Raw genomic sequence first — 19,867 nt, 5'->3', positions numbered from 1 at the left:
CAAGGAGATGAAGGAAAATAAAGTATATTAAAAATACATTGGGTAACATAAAGAAGAATTTGAAAGTATGAAAACAAACATAATGGAAACTATGGCAATGAAAGGCACAATAGAAGGTATTATAAATACGCTAGAGGCATAAAACAGCAGATTTTAACAGAAGAAAGAATCAGCAAATTAGAAGTAGGACAATCAAAATCTTACAGAGAGATGTTCAGATAGAAAAGAGAATGAAAAAATTGATCAGGTCTCAAGGGTTTGAATGACAACATGAAGTGCACAAATATATGTGTCATGGCTGTCCCAGATGGAGAAGGGAAGGGAAAAGGTAGAGAAAGAATATTTGAGGAAATGGCCAAAAATTTCCCAATTCTTATGAAAAATAAATATAAATTATTAATAAATACATTATTGTAACACACCACATTAACATAACAAAGGAAGAAAACCACATGGAGATCTCCATTAATGCAGAAAATGCATGTGACAAAATCCAGCATCTTTTCCTGATAACAACAGGTATAAAGATAGGTATAGAAGGAAACTTCCTCAACACAATAAAGGGCATGTATGAAAACCCCACACCTAATGTACTCAATTATGAAAGCCTGAAAGCTTTCACAACATCTAGAATAAGACATTGTGCTGGTTTGAAAGGATTTATGTACCCTAGAAAAGCCAATTTTATGGGCACAACCTTTTCTTTTAATCCCTATTAAATATTTCATAGTTTGGAAACTTGATTAGATTATCTCCACAGAGATGTGGCTCACCCAATTGTGGGTATTGAGCTTGGATTAGAGGGAAATGTGACTCCACCCACTCCAGGTAGGTCTTGATTAGTTTGCTGGAGTCCTTTAAAAGAGGAAGCATTATGAAAAAGTCTTGAAATTCAAGAGCGCAGAGCCATGAGGCCAGGAGCCCACACAGCCAGATACCTTTGGAGATGAAGAAGGAAAATGCCCTCAGGGGAGCTTCATGAAGCAAGAAGCCTGGAGAGAAAGCCAGTAGTCATTGCCATGCTTGCCATGTGCCTTTCCAGTTGAGGTAGAAACCCTGAACTTCATCAGCCTTTCTTGAGTGAAGGTAGCCTTTTATTGATGCCTTAATTTGGACATTTTTAGTAAACTAAAACAGGCAAGGATGTCCACTGCTACCAATATTAATCAACATTTTACTGGATGTTCTAGTCAGAGCAGTTATGCAAGAGAAAGAAATGAAAGGCATCCAAAACAGAAAGGAAGAAGTAACACTCACTTTTTTGCAGATATGATCCTATATGCAGAAAGTCCCCAGAAAAATCTACAACAAAGCACTGGAGCTAATAAACTAATTCAGCAATGTGGCAGGGTACAAGATCAACATGAAAAGTCAATAGGATTTCTATATACTAGCAAAGAACAATCAGAAAAAGAAATCAAGAAAAAATTCCATTTACAATAGTAACTAAAAGAATCAAATATTTAGGAATAAATTTAACCAAGGAAGTGAAGGACTTGTACAAAGAAAACTACAAAGCACTGCTTAAAGAAATCAAAGACCTAAATAAAAGGAAGGACATCCCATGTTCATGGATTGAAAGACATAATATCATTCTGAAATGGAAAAGCAAACTATCAAATTTATTTGGGATGGTAAGAGGCCAAAAAATCTTGAAAAAGAAGAACAAAATTAGAGGACTCACACTTCCTGACTTAAAAGCATATTACAAAGCTACAGTAGTCAAAACAGCATGGTACTGGCATAAAGATAGATATACTGATATCTAGAAATACTAATGGAATCGAATTGAGAGTTCAGAAATAGATCCTCACATCTATGACCAATTGATATTTGACAAGACTGCCAAGTCCACTCAACTGGAACAATAGTCTCTTCAACAAATGGTGCTGGGAAAGTTGGATGTCCACATGCAAAATAATGAAAGGGAATCCCCCTTACACCTTATTCAAAAATCAATTCAAAATGGATCAAAGACCTAAATATAAGAGCCAGGACCATAAAAGTCCTAGAAGAAAATTTAGGGACGCATCTTCAAGATTTTTTTCTAGGCAATAGTCAAAGTTTCCAAAGCACAAGCTTGTTGCACTGCCCTATAATTGATTTCTATGAGTCTTTGTACTTAATATTATTGCTGAAATAATTTAAGGCTTTTGAAATATTATGATAGAATGAATGTATTTGCATATGAAATTACATGTCTTTTGGAGGTCAAAGTTATAGTGTGGTAGTTTGAGCTTATGTGCCCCACAAAAGTATGTTCTTAATGTTAATCATTCCTGTGGGTGTGAACCTATTGTAAGCAGGGTTTTTACGTGAGTAGGATCTTTAGTTAAATTTTGACCCCCCTCATTCTGATGGGTCTTAACTCTCTTGCAGGAATCCTTTAAAAATGAAATGACTACAGAGAAAGAGACAGAAAGAAAGCCAAAGAAGCAGGGAGAAAGCCACTGAAGCAATGAAACCTGGAAGAGAAAGGAGGTTTCATACATACACTCCACTATATGACAGAGGAGTCCAGGATTGCTGGCAGCCAGTCTTCAGGGAGAAAGTATGGCATCTAGAATTGGACATTTTCCCAGCCTCAGAACTGTAAGCTTGTAAGTTAACAAATTCCCATTATTAATAGCTGTCCCATTTTACAGTATGTGCATTTTGGCAGCCTAGAAAACTAGAACAGTCAAGAAAGTGAAAAGGCAACCTATTCAATGGGAGAAAAGATTTGTAAACACAGAGCCAATAAGTGTTTAATATCCAGAATATATAAAGAAATCCTACAGTTCAACAACAAAAAGACAAGCAACCCAGTATAAAAACGAGCAAAAAACTCAAACATTTTTCCAAAGAGGAAATACAAATAGCTAAAAAGCATATGAAAAGATACTCATTATCACTAGCTATTAGGGAAATGCAAATCAAAACCGCAATGAGATATCACTGCACACCTATTAAAATGGCCAGTACTGAGAACAGAAATCTACATGGGCTGGAGAGGATATGGAGAAATAGGAACACTTATTCACTGCTGGTGGGAATGGAAAATGGTACAGCCACTGAGGAAGACAGTTTGGCAGTTCCTCAGGAAGTTAAGTATAGATTTGCATGGATCCGACAATCCCACTACTAGGTATATACCCAGAAGAAATGAAAGAAGGTACACAAGTAGACATTTGCACACTGATGTTCATAGCAGCATTCTTCACAATTGCCAAAAGAGGGAAACAACCCAAATGTCCATCAATGGACGCATGGATAGATAAAATGTGGTATACACATATAATGGAATATTATTCAGCTGTAAGATAGAATGAAGTCCTGATGCATGTGACAACATGGATGAACCTGGAAGACATTATGTTGAGTGAAATAAGCCAGACATAAAAGGACAAATATTTTATGATCTCACTGATTTGAAGTAAGTATGGTGAGCAAACTCATAGAGTTAGACCCTAGAGTACAAGTTTCTAGGGTCTGAGATGGGGGTAGAGAAGGGGAGTTAATGTTTAATTTGTATAGAGTACCTGTTGTGTTGATAGAAAAGTTTTGGTAATGGATGGTAGTGATGGTAGCACATTATCGTGAGTGTAATTAACAGCACTGAATTACGTTTGTGAATGTGGTTAAAAGGGGAAGATTTGAGTTATATATGTTGGGTCATTCAAAGGAAATTAAGAGATAAGATGTAGGACTATATAATGCGGTAAACCCTATAGTGATCAATGGACTGTGGTTACTTTTTTGGGGGGGAAGGTGCACGGTCCGGGAATTGAACCCGGGTCTCCAGCATGGAAGGCAGGCATTCTAACCAGTGAACTACCACTGCACCCCTTGCACTCTGGTTAATAGTCAAATATAAGAATGTTCTTTCATGAATTATAACAAATATATGTCACTATCACAAGGTGCTAATAATAGGGTGTTACATGGGAAAAATATACCTAATGCAAACAACAGACTATAGTCAGTAATATTTTAATATTCTTTTATCTTAATATTCTTTTAGGTACCACACCAATGCCAAGTGCAAACAATAGAGGGCTATAAGGGAACGTTGTATTTTTTGCATGACTTTTATATAAACCTGCAACTTCTCTAATTAAAAAAATAATTTTTAAAACAACATTATGTTATGTGTAAGAAAAGACACAAAGTACTGCATATTATATGATTCCATTTATATAGAATATAAATATAAATAAATCTGTGGAGACAGAATTAGATAAGTGGTTATGTAGGGCTGGGGAAGGATAGAGAGATTGAGAGGTGACTGCTAAGGGGTACAGGGTTTGCCATTTTGGAGTAATGAAAATGTTCTAAAATTTGTGGTGATGAATGCACAGCTCTGTGATTATACTAAGAGCCACTGCTTGAACACTTTGGGTAGAATGTATGGTGTATGAATATATCTCAATAAAAACCGCTTTAAAATTGAAAAAAGAAATGACAAATTTCACATGAGAAAGATTACACAATATAGATTATTCCTATTTTAAATGTATAGACTTAAGATAGACTTATATACAGTAATATGTACCTGTGCAGATTAAAAATAAATAGAAAAAAATGAATACGCTTTAAATATTAACAGCAGTTTTTTCTGGAAGTTGAAATAAGACATCTTTATTTTCCTCTTTATGTATTTTTTTTTTTTTTTGGAAATGATTATTTATTTTAAATGTCTCAGAAACTTTGTGTCAGTGGAACACTTCTCACACCCACTGCAACTTTTTTTTTATTAATTAACGGAAAAAAAGAAATTAACCCAACATTTAGAAATCATACCATTCTACATATGCAATCAGTAATTCTTAACATCATCACATAAATGCATGATCATCGTTTCTTAGTACATTTAGCATCAGTTTAGAAAAACTAGCAACACAACAGAAAAAGATATAGAATGTTAATATAGAGAAAAAAAATAAAAGTAATAATAGTAGTAAAACAAACAAACAAACAAACAAAACCTATAGCTCAGATGCAGCTTCATTCAGTGTTTTAACATGATTACTTTACAATTAGGTATTATTGTGCTGTCCATTTTTGAGTTTTTGCATCTAGTCCTGTTGCACAGTCTGTATCCCTTCAGCTCCAATTACCCATTATCTTACCCTGTTTCTAACTCCTGCTGGACTCTATTACCAATGACATATTCTAAGTTTATTCTCAAATGTCGGTTCACATCAGTGGGACCATACAGTATTTGTCCTTTAGTTTTTGGCTAGACTCACTCAGCGTAATGTTCTCTAGGTCCATCCATGTTATTACATGCTTCATAAGTTTATCCTGTCTTAAAGTTGCATAATATTCCATCGTATGTATATACCACAGTTTGTTTAGCCACTCGTCTGTTGATGGACATTTTGGCTGTTTCCATCTCTTTGCAATTGTAAATAACGCTGCTATAAACATTGGTGTGCAAATGTCCGTTTGTGTCTTTGCCCTTAAGTCCTTTGAGTAGATACCCAGCAATACCATTGCTGGGTCGTATGGCAATTCTATATTCAGCTTTTTGAGGAACCGCCAAACTGCCTTCCACAGTGGTTGCACCATTTGACATTCCCACCAACAGTGGATAAGTGTGCCTCTTTCTCCGCATCCTCTCCAGCACTTGTCATTTTCTGTTTTGTTGATAATGGCCATTCTGGTGGGTGTGAGATGATATCTCATTGTGGTTTTGATTTGCATTTCTCTAATGGCCAGGGACATTGAGCATCTCTTCATGTGCCTTTTGGCCATCCGTATTTCCTCTTCTGGTAGGTGTCTGTTCAAGTCTTTTTCCCATTTTGTAATTGGGTTGGCTGTCTTTTTGTTGTTGAGTTGAACAATCTCTTTATAAATTCTGGATACTAGACCTTTATCTGATATGTCATTTCTAAATATTGTCTCCCATTGTGTAGGCTGTCTTTCTACTTTCTTGATGAAGTTCTTTGATGCGCAAAAGTGTTTAATTTTGAGGAGCTCCCATTTATTTATTTCCTTCTTCAGTGCTCTTGCTTTAGGTTTAAGGTCCATAAAACCGCCTCCAATTGTAAGTTTCATAAGATATCTCCCTATATTTTCCTCTAACTGTTTTATGGTCTTAGACCTAATGTTTAGATCTTTGATCCATTTTGAGTTAACTTTTGTATAGGGTGTAAGATACGGGTCCTCTTTCATTCTTTTGCATATGGATATCCAGTTCTCTAGGCACCATTTATTGAAGAGACTGTTCTGTCCCAGGTGAGTTGGCTTGACTGCCTTATCAAAGATCAAATGTCCATAGATGAGAGGGTCTGTATCTGAGCACTCTATTCGATTCCATTGGTCGATATATCTATCTTTATGCCAATACCATGCTGTTTTGACCACTGTGGCTTCATAATATGCCTTAAAGTCAGCAGTGCGAGACCTCCAGCTTCATTTTTTTTCCTCAAGATGTTTTTAGCAATTCAGGGCACCCTGCCCTTCCAGATAAATTTGCTTATTGGTTTTTCTATTTCTGAAAAATAAGTTGTTGGGATTTTGATTGGTATTGCATTGAATCTGTAAATCAATTTAGGTAGGATTGACATCTTAACTATATTTAGTCTTCCAATCCATGAACACGGTATGCCCTTCCATCTATTTAGGTCTTCTGTGATTTCTTTTAACAGTTTTTTGTAGTTTTCTTTATATAGGTATTTTGTCTCTTTAGTTAAATTTATTCCTAGGTATTTTATTCTTTTAGTTGCAATTGTAAATGGGATTCGTTTCTTGATTTCCCCCTCAGCTTGTTCATTACTAGTGTATAGAAATGCTACAGATTTTTGAATGTTGATCTTGTAACCTGCTACTTTGCTGTACTCATTTATTAGCTCTAGTAGTTTTGTTGTGGATTTTTCCGGGTTTTCGACGTATAGTATCATATCGTCTGCAAACAGTGATAGTTTTACTTCTTCCTTTCCAATTTTGATGCCTTGTATTTCTTTTTCTTGTCTAATTGCTCTGGCTAGAACCTCCAACACAATGTTGAATAATAGTGGTGATAGTGGTCATCCTTGTCTTGTTCCTGATCTTAGGGGGAAAGTTTTCAATTTTTCCCCATTGAGGATGATATTAGCTGTGGGTTTTTCATATATTCCCTCTATCATTTTAAGGAAGTTCCCTTGTATTCCTATCTTTTGAAGTGTTTTCAACAGGAAAGGATGTTGAATCTTGTCAAATGCCTTCTCTGCATCAATTGAGATGATCATGTGATTTTTCTGCTTTGATTTGTTGATATGGTGTATTACATTAATTGATTTTCTTATGTTGAACCATCCTTGCATACCTGGGATGAATCCTACTTGGTCATGATGTATAATTCTTTTAATGTGTTGTTGAATACGATTTGCTAGAATTTTATTGAGGATTTTTGCATCTATATTCATTAGAGAGATTGGTCTGTAGTTTTCTTTTTTTGTAATATCTTTGCCTGGTTTTGGTATGAGGGTGATGTTGGCTTCATAGAATGAATTAGGTAGTTTTCCCTCCACTTCGATTATTTTGAAGAGTTTGAGGAGAGTTGGTACTAATTCTTTCTGGAATGTTTGATAGAATTCAGATGTGAATCCATCTGGTCCTGGACTTTTCTTTTTAGGAAGCTTTTGAATGACTAATTCAATTTCTTTACTTGTGATGGTTTGTTGAGGTCATCTATTTCTTCTTGAGTCAAAGTTGGTTGTTCATGTCTTTCCAGGAACCCGTCCATTTCATCTAAATTGTTGTATTTATTAGCGTAAAGTTGTTCATAGTATCCTGTTATTACCTCCTTTATTTCTGTGAGGTCAGTAGTTATGTCTCCTCTTCCATTTCTGATCTTATTTATTTGCATCCTCTCTCTTCTTCTTTTTGTCAATCTTGCTAAGGGCCCATCAATCTTATTGATTTTCTCATAGAACCAACTTCTGGTCCCATCGATCCCCTCCACCGTCCTCATGCTCCCAATCCCATCCATCTCTGCTCCAATCCTTGCCATCTCCCCCCCCGCCCCGCTTGCTTTGGGATTAGTTTGCTGTTCCCTCTCCAGTTCTTCCAAGTGGACAGTTAATTCCTGCATCTTTGCCTTTTCCTCCCTTCTGATATAGGCATCTAGGGCAATAAATCTCCCTCTCAGCACTGCCCCCACTGCGTCCCACAAGCTCCGACATGCCACGCTCTCACCTTCACCCACCTCGAGGCATCCACTAATCTCTGCCGCAATTTCCCCCCTGACCCACTTGCCACCCAAGAGCGTGCTGTTGAGCCTCCATGCACCTGCGAACCCCCTGGCACCCCGCGTATTTTTGATTTCCAACTTCATTCCCTTATGATCCAATAAAGTGCTGTGTACGATTTCAATCTTTCCAAACTTGTCAAGCCCGCCCTGTGACCCAGCCTATGGTCCATCCCTGAGAATGATCCACGAGCACCCGAGAAAAAGGTGTACCCTGCCGTTGTGGGATGTAATGCCCCACAAATGTCCGTTAAGTCTAGCTCATTTATAGTAACATTCAGATTCTCTATCTCTCTACCGATCCTCCGTCTAGACGCTCTGCCCACCGACGAGAGCGGCGAACTGAAGTCCCCAACTATCACAGTATATGCGTCCACTTCCCCCTTCAGTGCCCGCAGTGTACTCCCCATGCACTTTGGGGCATTCTGGCTCAGTGCGCAAATACCCACGATTGTTATGTCCTCCCGTTTAATTGTTCCCTTTACCAGTACACAGTGTCCTTCCTTGTCTCTTTTAACTGTTTTACATTTGAAGTCCAATCCGCTGGACATCAGTATAGCCACCCCTGCTCCTCTCCGGTTGTTACTTGCATGAAATATCTTTTCCCAACCCTTCACCCCCAACCCACGTCTATCCCCGGGTCCAAGATGTGTCTCCCGCAGACAGCACATAGAAGGATCCTGCTCTCCAATCCATTCTGCCAGTCTATGTCTTTTGACTGGGGAATTCAGTCCACCAACATCTAGTGTTATTACTGTTTGGATAATATTTTCCTCTACCATTTTGCCCCTTGCACTATATATATCATATCTGACTTTCCTTCCCTCTACACTCCTCTCCATGCCCCCCTCCTCCATCCCCTCATATCCGACTCTAGTGCTCCCCTTAGTATTTCCTGCAGAGCTGGTCTCCCGGTCACAAACTCTCCCAGTGACCCTTCGTCCGAGAATGTTTTAATTTCTCCCTCATCCCTGAAGGACAACCCTGCTGGACACAGGAGTCCTGGTTGGCAGTTTTCCGCTCCCAGCAATTCAAATATATCATCCCACTGTCCTCCAGCCTCCACGGCCTCTGCCAAGAAATCTACACATAGTCCTATTGGGCTTCCCCTGTATGCGACGGACCGCCCCCCTCCTGCTGCCCTCAAGATCCCCCCCCCCCAACCTCCAACACTCCAACTAGCAAGTGTCCCGGAGAATGCCCACCTGGGTCCAATCTCTTTGGGGTGCGCTGCACCTCCCGGACCTGCAATTCTAGGTCTTTCACAAGAGTTGGGAAATTTCCAGTGATAACCTCTTCCATTAGTTTTTCTCCTCCCCTCCCCCCCCGGGACACCCACAACACGTATATTTGTGCGGTTCATATTGTCCTTGAGCTTCCCGACACCCCATTCAAACCTTTCCATTCTCCTCCCGACAGTCTCTGTTTCTTTTTGGAATTCAGATGTTCCACCCTCCAAATCACCAACTCTATCCTCTGTCTCCCTAAATCTATCATGGTAGACATCCATCCTCCCTTCCATCCTCTCTGCTCCATCCTTCACCTCCACAAGCTCTGCGATCCGTCTTTTCAGTCTTTCCACTTCTTCCCTTTGTTCAGCCCACGTCCCCTTCATGTCCTCCCCCAATCCACCGACCTCACTCTTGAAGAGGCTTTCCACCCCTGTTCGTACACTCAGCATTAGTTGTCTCAGCTCCCGCACCTCACCCGAACCATTGGTTTGTTCCCTTGACCGGGCCATACCCTCAATTTTCTGAGCATGATCTGCCACCCTCCGCTGGCGCCTGGGCACCCAGTCAGATTTCCCTGGGCTTTGGACCCAACAGGCCAAAAGATTCCTCTGTGAAATCTCTGGGCTCTGTTCTTCCCATCCCGCCCAGTAGGTGGCGCCTGCAGCACACGTCCGTCTGCGGGTCCCACCAGTAAAAGGTGCTGTGGGTCCTCCAACCCTGGAAAACTCTCACTGTGGGGGAGGCCCGCCAACCAAAGCAGCCCGGAAGAGCGCCAGCCGGCCCGGGGGTCCGAACGCAGGGAGGGTCGCCGGCCGCCGCAGCCCGGGAGAGCGCATGTCCTAATTTCCTAGTCGGCCCGGGGCGCCAAGCGTGGCAGGAGGGCACCAGCCGCCACGGCCGGGGAGAGTGCACCATTCCCAGCCAGACTGGGGAGTCATGTGTTTGGAAGGGACCCCCCTGGTCACCGTTCTCTGCAGCCTGGGGATTTCTGATCCAATTCTCTCAGTTGGTCTGGGGGGCTGCACGTGGTGGGGGCACCAGCCCCCGCGGCTTGAGGGAACTGCCTGCCCAATTCTGCCAGCTGGCCCGGGAAGGAGGAGGGGAGGGACTCCGGCCGCTTGCCGCCCCGCCCGGTGAAGCCCACACCCCTCGGCGATCTCACCGGAGCGGGTTCTCCCAGCCAGTCAGCCATTCCAGGATGGGGTACGCTGTCTTTTTGATCTCTGACGTGGCTCTGGAGCTGTTCTGTATCGTTTCTACTCCCCTGGTAGCTGTTCTGGAGGAGGAAAGGTGAGGATGGCAAGGCTGTCGAGGACGGGGGTGGAGGAGCCGGTGAAGGCGGAAGAGGGCACGGTGGTGGTTGGAGAGCCGCTGGAGCAGGAGGAGAAAGGGAAGGATAAGATGGCGGCGGGAGCGCCGCTGGTGGAGAAAGAGGAAGAGGAGGGCTAGATGGCGGCCGGAGCACCGGCGGAGAAAGAGGAAGAGGAGGGCTAGATGGCGGTGGGAGCGCCGGCAGAGAAAGAGGAAGAGGAGGGCTAGATGGCGGCGGGAGCGCCGGCGAAGAAAGAGGAAGAGGAGGGCTAGATGGAGGCAGGAGCGCCGGCGGAGAAGGGGGAGGGCCAGATGGCAGCGGGAGCGCCGGCGGAGAATCGGGAAGAGGAGGGCCAGATGGTGGCGGGAGCACCGCCGGCGGAGAAAGAGGAAGAGGAGGGCTAGATGGTGGCGGGAGCGCCGGCGGAGAAGAGGGAAGAGGAGGGCTAGATGGCAGCGGGAGCGCCGCTGGCGGAGAAAGAGGAAGAGGAGGGCTAGATGGCGGCGGGAGCACCGGCGGAGAAGCTATTTTCCTCTTTATGTATTTTGCAAGTGTTTTTAACAATTAGAAAGATGTACTTTCATAACAAAAAAATTATAATAAAAGCCATTTCCATTTTGAGGATAAAGGTTATGAGAGGTTGTGACTGATTCTGGGAGAAGCAAGGTCGGAAGAAAGTCTTGAAACAATAAGCACCAGATGAAAGTTTCAAAATGATCAAAATGTTTAAGTAAAAGAAAAATCTCTTTTCTGTCCTCTAGCAGTCTTTCATGTCATTTTCTCCTTTTCATCATATCTTGGGATGTGAATTTGCTTGTCTTTTAAAAATTATTTTGTGATTACAAACCTCAATCTACCCAATCTTCCTTGTTTGTTTGTTTGTTTAATACAGTACACTGTTTCTCAGCCTTTTCCTTTCAGGCCCTGCTTATTACTCAATTCTAGTTGCATTTCAAGTTGTTACCAAAGCCTTACTTCTTTTATCATTTGTTTTCAAGGCATTACTTGATTTTGCCATTCTTTTAAATTTATTTCTCAAAATTTCCTCTCACTTTAATTCAAACCAGCTTTATTTAGCTAAGAAAACTAGAAAAGCATCTAAATTCCCTTATTTTGTTAGATCTCAAGACTGCTCCTATGGAACTACATGAACTAACATAATTCTGACAACTCTGGTTTATTTTGCACGTGAAATTCAAGACTGAATTACGGAAGTGTCAGCAGTCTGAAATACTTATATTTGTGCTGTCTGCCACTCTTTTTTCCTTTTTTGCATGGGCAGGCACTGGGAAACGAACCCTACCTACTATTGTTTAGAGCAAAAAAATACTCTTTGCCCTTTTGACCTTGCCATTTAGAAAAGGTCATAATAAAGTAATCTAAACAAAGGTGTACAAAATTAAAATATCTAAAAGGAAAAAGCATTACTGAATTCTAACTTCTGGTCACGCAGCAATACGGCATATCAACCTTATAATAGATGGAGGTGAACTTCTATACTTGAAAATATCAAGTGACTTCAGTGTCCACTGCTTTATCCATCCAGCCCAATGTACAGATATATCCTTCAGTCTCACATCAAATTACAGATGAAGTTTTCTTTGCCATCCCACTTGCTTTTCAATGATATGAACATGTTGAATAGTCTGGAGGTCTGAGCACAAAATAAACAAACTTGGCAGTGGTCCCTGTTATGGCAGTCTTAGAGTGAGAGAGGAAGTATTATACTTGGACTCATACATGTCCATATACACTTTATAGGTACCACATCATGGGATATTTCTCATGGTAAATTGGCCTTCCCTAAGCCACTGAACTGCTAAGGGGCTATCTCGGGGACCTCACTGAAAACAGCAGTGCTGGATCTAGGGTCCCATATTGCAACACCCTCCACTCCCAGCCCATTCTTCATTTGATTCCTGTCCACAGTTTCACTAGCTCCTTACAGACAAAAGCCCTAAATCTGCTACTTTTATCACATAATATGGCTACATGGCCAGAAAGTGCTAATGATCTTAGAACACCAAACACCTAGCATAACAAATATATTTAGTATACCCATTAAAATATCTTGCCTCCACCATCATGAAAGGAAGAATAAATACACTGACTACTTTATGGTCAGTCACCTTTCTATAAAACTAGTTTGGACAGCTTCTTCATATTGTGTTATCAAACATGCACTAAACAAAAGGACACTCTATAAAACCCACAAGTTGAGAATTCAAAATAGGATGCAATAATTAATTGACAATTGCAAAATGATGAGATGTAGAATTACCAGAGGAGCAATCCAGAAACAATATTTAAAAAACAAAGGTTGATTTAAATTGTATATGCTACATGATGCTTATCCACTCTGTTCATTCTGCATTTGATTTATTTTTATAAATCCAAAGTCATCAAAAATTAGCTCACATATACAATCAATTTACACTCACATGCAGGATGCTGATTACTAAGAGTGGCCTCAATTATTAATGCAAATTTAGTAGGGGTGGGTGGGGTAGTAGCTTTACATTGAGCTTCTGACTTTCATCATGTTTCATTCTGTTGCAAATCACAAGAATGAAAAAATTCTACAAATATAAGAAATAATTTTAAATAATGCATAGAATATCTTGAAGATAATTAAACAAACTTTACTTGTTTTTAGAAAGTATACTTTTGTTTTCTCTCATCACAATAAATGAATAGTAAAAGATTTCAATGGTAATTATCATGGTATTATTATTTAGAAGAAGTCAAACAAGCGATCATAGCTTAACCCCTATCTGCCATACTATTTCCTATGAAGAGATGATGTACAATATACTAAAATATTTTTTTTTAATAAATGCCATGATGAAATATGTTTTGGAGATTCTGGATTAAACAAAGGTCAACCTACATATTTACTGCAGGGATTCTTCGATGCTTTCGTTTTTTGATTGTCACTGAATCATCCCAGACAATGCTATATATTTCTGAAATTTGTTTGATGAGAAATCCTCCCACCACTCATTGAAAAAAAATATTCTTATTATCCATGGAATATAAGAAAGCTAGCTGACCAATTTTTAATTTGAACACTACCTCTTCTAAAACATGTACCAAATATTCTTGAGTTATCTGAGGATTAATTTAAAGTTTTATCCTTACTCCTTTTTCCAGGATTTGTATTAATAAAAATTGATACTAATTTACAAAAACCCTAAAAACCTGCAGCCTGAAGACTCTCTCTGCCTACTCTACCTCCCTCATGCCTTACTCTTTCACAGGCATTGTCCCTAACAAATTTCTCCCATGTCTAACTCCATCTTGGCATCCACTTCCTAAAGCAGAAACTGACACAAGAAGATAATACATTTTAAATGACTTACTTATAGTCAATGCATTTAATAAATGACTTAAATGGCTTATTAAAATATAGATACTATTGAAGGAAATTATAGTGAAGGAAGTTATGAAAGAAAATAAAAACCAAGGTTAGAGATCAATGTTCAGTAAGTAAACAAACAGTTTTATATACTTGCTAAAGGTAGGCCTATTAGGCATGGAGTTGTTAAGGATTCCACATGAGACAGCTAGTCAAAGTTTAACAGGTTTATTGAGAGAGAAAGCAGCAGTGTGAGAGCAAGGGGAGAGCAGGCAGGCAGGAGGCAGCAAAACCTGCCAGAGAAAGGAAAGGAAAATGGCTCCCGCTCTCTTTCCGACAGCTTATGGTTTTAAAGAAAAAAATGCGCCAAGGGGGGTGGGGGTGATGTGCAGCTGCAGGCGTCAACGGGGAATATCAGACTGGTGCAGATCATGACTTCATGCTCATGATTATCTGGTCTGGCCTCTGGAGCATGGGACATTGGCATGTTCTGCTCATCTATCTTGTCAGCACATCAGGTCCTGTCAGAAGATGCTGAGGGAGAGAAACTGAAGGGTCCCCCATGCCACAGAATCCATTTTGTTTGTGAAGTTTATTTTCTGAGACCTGACGGTCCTCCAAATCAGCACTAAGTTTCTTAGCTAACAAAGCGAGACAAGAAACATGTTCAGATATAATTTTGTTGGGGAAGTCATGAATACACCTAAAAGCCATCTCCCAGCCCTGGCCTATGCTCCCACTTCTTTTCTATTGTGTGCAGATGCTTCAATGTGTTTCCATTCTGCAGCCCAAGGGAGACGTTAGGTCTAATAGAGTGGCCTGACTGTGTCTTACACCAGGAAACCAAGAACAAGCAACCCTAGCTGCTTATCACAGCAGGGACTCTGAATTGCAGGGCCCCCTCCACCTGGGTTTGTATAAATAGCCACTCTCATGCAGCCCCGATTTGTCTCTCCTCTCTGACTCAAAGTAGAGTGTGCAAATCTGCCATATACTATCCCAGACCCTAGCAATTCGCCTCTCCAGGTGACCGACTACAATGGTCTCTTCCCCTGCTCTTTCAGACACTTTATACTGTGTAAGTAATAAAAAGGCCATTTGTTGAACATTTCTGTTGTGCTCTGAGCCTACTTACAAGTGTCCAGTTCCTCAGAAAAGCAAATACAGGTGTTTCAGCCTAGTTCTGAAATAAGGATGTGTTTTGACAGGCAAAAATGGGTAAGTGTATTCCAAACAGAGCATACAATGAGAAGTGAGACACTGATGCATTACTAGGAAGTGTAAGTAAACTGTTTTGTTTCATTAATTCATCTAATAAATATTTGAGCACCTGTTCTCTATCTTCTCTTGACAGTATGTTCTCATGAGGATGGGAATTGGATTTCCCAGTTGTTTAGCAACTGTGATTTATACCTAGAAGTGCATGATGGATACATTATGAGTTAGAGATGAAATATGTACAGCACACTGTGTTAAGTGCTAGGGACAAGGCATTCACAGAACACAAATACAGAAACATGAAAAGAATCCAATGTGATTAAGAGCTTAATGAAGGTTCTATGATAATAAAATATAGCATTTATTGAGGGCTTAGAGTGGGCAAGTACCGTGTAATGCATGACTGTGGTAGGTAGGAAAATGGCTCCCAAATACGTCCATGTACTAATCGTCAAGATGTGTGAATAGTTTTATGGCAAATGAGACTTTCTGAGATGGGGAGATGATTGTGGAGCAACCAGGTGGGCTGAATGTAACCACAAGAGTAAGGGAAAGAGGGGAGGAGGGTCAGAATCTGGGAAAAGATATGACAATGGAAGTAACAGTCAGAGAGATTTGAAGGGGCTACAGTGCTGGCTTTGAAGATGGAAGAAGGTCCCAAGGAAAGCAGATAGCCTCTAGAAGATGGAAAAGGCAAGAAGCAGATTCTTTCCCCGAGCTTCCAAAGGAACACAGCTCTGCCAGCACCTTGATCTCAGCCCATTTTGAATTTCTGACCTCCATCACTGTACCATGTAAATTTATTAAACCATTTGTAAAGAGGGCCTTTTGAAGATGTCATGTTTAGCTAAGGTATTGTAGCAGGCAGGCCTTCCCCTCTTTCTAGTTCAGCTGTGCTTTCTGTGGAAAATCCCCAAACCCCCTCTCCTTGCAGGCAAGCTAGATAAGGCACATTTCTTGGTATAGAAACCCCCTCCCCTAGCCTTCGGGAACTGGTAAAAATGCACATAGGCAAAAGAAGACATTCCTGGGGTGGGGGCCCCTCAATGGTTCAGCTCTGGGCCATTCTCAACTTAAATCAGCCAATTGTTTACCTTGTCTTTAACATATTGTGCAGTCTATAAAAGCTAAGGTTGCCTTTTGTTTGAGGCTCAGACTTTCAGGGGTTACTGCCTGAGCCCTATGGCCATAGCAAATAAAACCTGCTTCCTGAAACTACGGATCCTTAGTCTCAGCCTGTTCTAATTTCGCGAAACGTTCCTGGAGGCCTGCGGCCTCGTTCCTGGTTTTCGCGCTACATTTCGGCTCAACTGAATCATGGTGGGTCCGGAGACCTTATAAAAAAGCCTAACAGAGAAATCCACACAGGAGCAAGAAGCTAGAAGTCAGCAGAAATCTGGAAAAGCCAGTGAAAGAAGACCTTGCCATTTAACAGAAGGCAGAGACAGAAGCCAAGGAACTCCAAGGATTGCCAGCAGTCAGTACCAGAGTGTACAGGCTTCAGGAGAAAGCAAGTCTTGCTGATATCTTGATTTTGAACTTCTAGCCTCAAAACCGTAAGCCAGTAAATGCCCATTGTTAAACCAATCCATTGTGTAGTATTTTATTATGGGAACCGTAATAGGAAATTAATACAATGGGCTTCCTATACATCCTTAAATTTTCAGCTTCTACAAATCTGTGAAGTATTATTTTCCTTTTACAGATGAGGCAACTGAGTCTCACAGAGGCTAAATAATTAGCCCAGGGTTTTGGGCTAGCGTACTAAAGACTTAGTACCAAAAGAAAAAGGACATAAAATATCTCATTAATAATTATATTTTTTACATATTGAGGTGATAATATTTTAGATATACTGGGTTAAGTAAAATACATCATTAAAATTGATTTCACCTGTTTCCTTTTGCCTTTTTTTTAAAACAACTTCTACAAAATTTTAAACTATATATGTGGCTCATATATATTTCTAATGAACAGCGCTGGTCTAAAATCTCATTCTTAGTTTGGATTTTAGCATCCATCATTGTTTTTTTTTTTTTTTAAGCAAGAGACATACCCAGATATATGTGTTAGAAAATTAATGCAGGAAGCAGGTTAAAGGCTAGTTTAAAAAGGAAAGACTTCATCGCTATAGAATGCAAGTTGGAAAATTGACAGTGGTCTAGGGAAGAGTTGATAGATTCTTTTTCAGAGTCAGGAAACATTGGTCTTGTCTTTGATGAATTTACAATTTAATCCTAGATACAATTAACATACAAAGAGACACCTTACCATCAAAATGCTTTAGTTGGGCTAATTTGCCACAATGGGAAATGCAAACTGAAGTAACTCAGAGGAGGGGGGCAGGGTTGCCCTGATGAGACATAGTGGAGGAGGTTGGGCTCAAATCTATGCAGAAGGGAGATGTGTGCCAATGAACATTTCTGTAAGAATTCGGTAAACTGTTGTAACTTCCTCCCATACTAGTAATTTTTTTTTTCATGGGCAGGCACCGGGAGTTGAACCTGGGTCTCTGGCATGGCAGGTGAGAATTCTGCCACTGAGCCACCATGGCACCACCCACTAGTAATTTTTGTTACCTCTTTCCAGGTGGTATTTATCAAGAAAACTCTTAAATGAAGAAAGATGTAGTCCTAGATACTCAAATATGCCTGAGTGGGAAAAGTGGAAAATGGTAGCCAACAGGTATAAATGTTAGAGGTATAGGATAAAGAATAGATAACTCTCAGCAGATGTTTATGTCAAGAAGCAGTTAAAATGAATAAATTTCATGATAAAACTGAGAAAAAAAATAAAGCCAGACACAAAAGAGTACATACTGTATGGATCCATTTATATAAAGTCGTAAAAACTCATTATGGTGCTAGAATTCAGAATGGTGGTTATCTCTGAGGGGATGTTGACTGGGAGGATTCATGAGGGAACCTTCTGAATTACTAGAATAATCTACATCTTCTTTTTCTTATTATTATTAGAGAAGTAGGTTTACAGAAAAAAATCATGCATAAAATACAGGGTTCCCACATACCACCCTATTATTAGTACCTTGCATTGGTGTGTAACGCTCGTTACAATTGATGAAAGAATATTTTTATAACTATTATTAACTGTAGTCTGTGGTTTAATTTAGGGTTCACTGCCCATGTTTGTGGTTCCTTGAATTATTTTTAAATAAATAATTTTTATTCTGGTAACATAGGGTAGGGGACTTGAAAGAGTGGAGCTTCAAAGAAAAAGAGGAATCGGTAAAGAGAAAAAGAGGTCAAAGAATGGGACCTCCATGTGGGGCAGCATTCCTTATACTAGGCTAAGTCTCTAAGGCCCTTCTGCTGTAAGAGTGAAAAGAATGAGTAAGGTAGAGTTAGAACGTCTGTTCCTGCCCAACTAAACTGCTCTTTAGAGATGTTCCTGTCCCTCAGGAAAAAATCTTATATATCTTTATCAAAGTAAGATCTGTGATTGATCTGTCAATTTGGAAGGCAGGGAATCCTTCAAAAAGGGACAGTAATCATGCCCAGGCACCTTCCTGGGGCTTCATCCAAGGTGGGCCCACTGCTAGCCCCCCTTCATTACTAGGAAGAATCATCCTTGGTTAATGACAGCCATAAGATACCACATCCCACATTACCCTCAAGCCCAGACACAAGACACAATAGAACCAAATTTCCTGATTGCCTTTCAATTAAAATAGAATATCATTTGTGACTCAACAAAGAGTCTTTCCAGATCCAGGTTACACTGGTTGGGATTTTCAGTTTCAAGGAAAAACTTGCCTGGGCCTTCTGTATTTCCTTTCAATTCTACTAAAAAACCAAAGAGTTTTTCTTTAATTAATCTCTCTCCATCTGAACTTTTTCATATGCAACTAAAATAAAATAGCAGATACTTTCAACTTTCTGCCTGGAAATTTCCTTAGCCAGATGCACCAATTCATTAAATATATTTTTCTATTTTAAATGTTACCATAGGCAACAGTTTCACTAAACTTACCATCATTTGAGAAAAGATATCCTTCTTTATCCAAGCTAAATACTTGGCTTATGCTTTAATTTAACTTACTTCTGGACAACTATATTTAAAACTATGCATTTCATTCTAAGTGTTGATATAAATGTTTTTCACAAATTCTGAAATAGAATATTTTTCTTTATCATTCAAGGATTTTTCTTAATTTCTGTTATGATTTGCTTTTTAATCCATGAATTATTTTAGTTATATCATTTTGTTTCCAAACAAAAGGCATTCTTAGTTCTCCTGTTATTATTCATTTTTAACTTTACCACATTATGGTTCCCAAACATAGTGTGTATGATGCCAAATCTTTGGAATTTACTTTAGCTTTCCTTTCTGGTCTTTTATTTTGCTTCTTACTATAATGACTGTTCTTTCAGTATAAGTTTCTGTATATCAAAGAGCTTAAAGTATTGACTATATTGCGCAGATCTACCATGACTCTGCTTGTATTTTTGCATCAGTTTCTGAGAGGGGTATATTTCAACCTTCAACTACAACATTAAATTATCTCATTCTTC

Source organism: Tamandua tetradactyla, chromosome 4 (assembly GCF_023851605.1).
Source record: "Tamandua tetradactyla isolate mTamTet1 chromosome 4, mTamTet1.pri, whole genome shotgun sequence".
Lineage (NCBI taxonomy): Eukaryota > Metazoa > Chordata > Mammalia > Pilosa > Myrmecophagidae > Tamandua > Tamandua tetradactyla.
The sequence above is the reverse complement of the archived record's forward strand: the minus strand, read 5'-3'. Positions refer to the sequence as shown.